Source organism: Antrostomus carolinensis, unplaced genomic scaffold, assembly GCF_000700745.2.
Source record: "Antrostomus carolinensis isolate BGI_N321 unplaced genomic scaffold, ASM70074v2 scaffold7223, whole genome shotgun sequence".
Classification (NCBI taxonomy): Eukaryota; Metazoa; Chordata; class Aves; order Caprimulgiformes; family Caprimulgidae; genus Antrostomus; species Antrostomus carolinensis.
Window position 1 is genome coordinate 52,461 of NW_010304411.1, and position 1,553 is coordinate 54,013.

Sequence of the window (1,553 nt, forward strand, 5' to 3'; positions counted from 1 at the left end):
CAGGGAGCACGTTCCAGCTTTGAATGGTTTGCTGTGTGGAAGAGCCCGCGGGAGCGCAGCGTCCGGCCCACACTCATGTTCTATATTGTAAATAGAGATGTGACCAGTCCCTGAAACAGCAGCTGGGGAGCTAGAGGAGAAGGGCAGCATCCTAGCCGGACTGTAGGGACTTCGCTATTTTTCAGTCTGGTTCTCTTTCTGAACGTTGTCACTGTGCCCACAAGCTGCAGGGTCCCTCAGGACTGCCTGGTGCCATAGGCAGGGTCTGCATTGGCAGGGGGGTTCCCCGGTGGTGGCCCTGTGTCTGGCGGGTGGAGGAGGGATGGGGAATCCCCCAGACAAGGGACCGGCTGGGTCCGGAGAAGCCCTCAGTCCGACTCTGCTGGCAGGGAGGTCGTCATCGGCTGTGGCGTCTCAGCCCATTGCCTCGTGCCTCCTCCGGGGCAGGGGATGCCCATGAGGCCGGCTGTGCCATGCCTTCGACCTCCATCCCGTCTGCCTGTAAGCCACCATTGCCTTTGTGAGGAGGAGCTTTGTCTCAGGGTCACACCGGGGGCCACCGAGCCCCTGCCCACTGGAGTCCCGCTGCCCTTAGGCCACAGGGCCGCTCTCACGGGATCCAGCTTTCTCTTCCATTGTCAAAGGTTGACCAGTCTCCCCAGTGGGTCCCTGCTGCCCCAGCATCCTCGACTCCCTTGTAGGGTACCCAGCTGGGGTGACGCAGTGGGGAGAGAACCCCCTCAAGGGGCTCCCGGGAGGGGGACACCTGGGCACCTTTCTGAGCCTCTCTGCTCCCCTGGGAGCTGGGGCACAGTCCTGTTTTGGAGGGCTCCGCTTGCACCCTAGGCAGGAGGGGTCCAGGAGACTCACACCTCATCCCTGGGTTGCCCTTCCCGGTCCGCCCCCGCCAGGACGTGGGGAGGGGCTGAGCTGCACCATTGTTCTTCCCGTACTCATGCGTGCGTCGGTCGTCTTCATCTCTGGGATCTTCCTTAGGGAGCGAAGCCAGTGGTAGCTGCAGGATGGTTTCCCTCGTGGCTCATCTTTGGTCCATGCGGTCCGTGACTCTGCTGGGCTCAAACAGCATGGGGACACCCCAGGGACAGGGCAGCCCAGCCACCGCAGGTCAGAGACTGCCCCGCCATTGCTGTAGTGCCTGTCGGGGTGCAGCGCACCGGGGACTCCCTGCTCAGCCTTCTTCCCCCCTCCAGCATCCTTCTCTCTGAGTAGCTCCTCTCCCTTTGCTTCGGCAGCGGTGACAAAGTGCGGGCAGCTCCCCGATGCGGCCCGGGTTGACCTGAGGGGACTCGGTGCAAGCTGAGCCCAGGTGATAAGGGAAGGGTGGCAGAAGATGTCTGCTCACACCCACTCCCTCGTGCTCCAGACCTGCTCCTTACCTTCCCCAGGTGGCACTGTGCCACGCCGCATCGCCCACGCATGGCCCCCGCACCTTGGGGTGCCACCCGGAGGAGGCAGGACCCTCCTCCCGACCTCCTGCTGCTGCTCCCCCCCAACCGGCCGGGGGGCCCTCGGGGGGGGCACCCAGCTCCCCG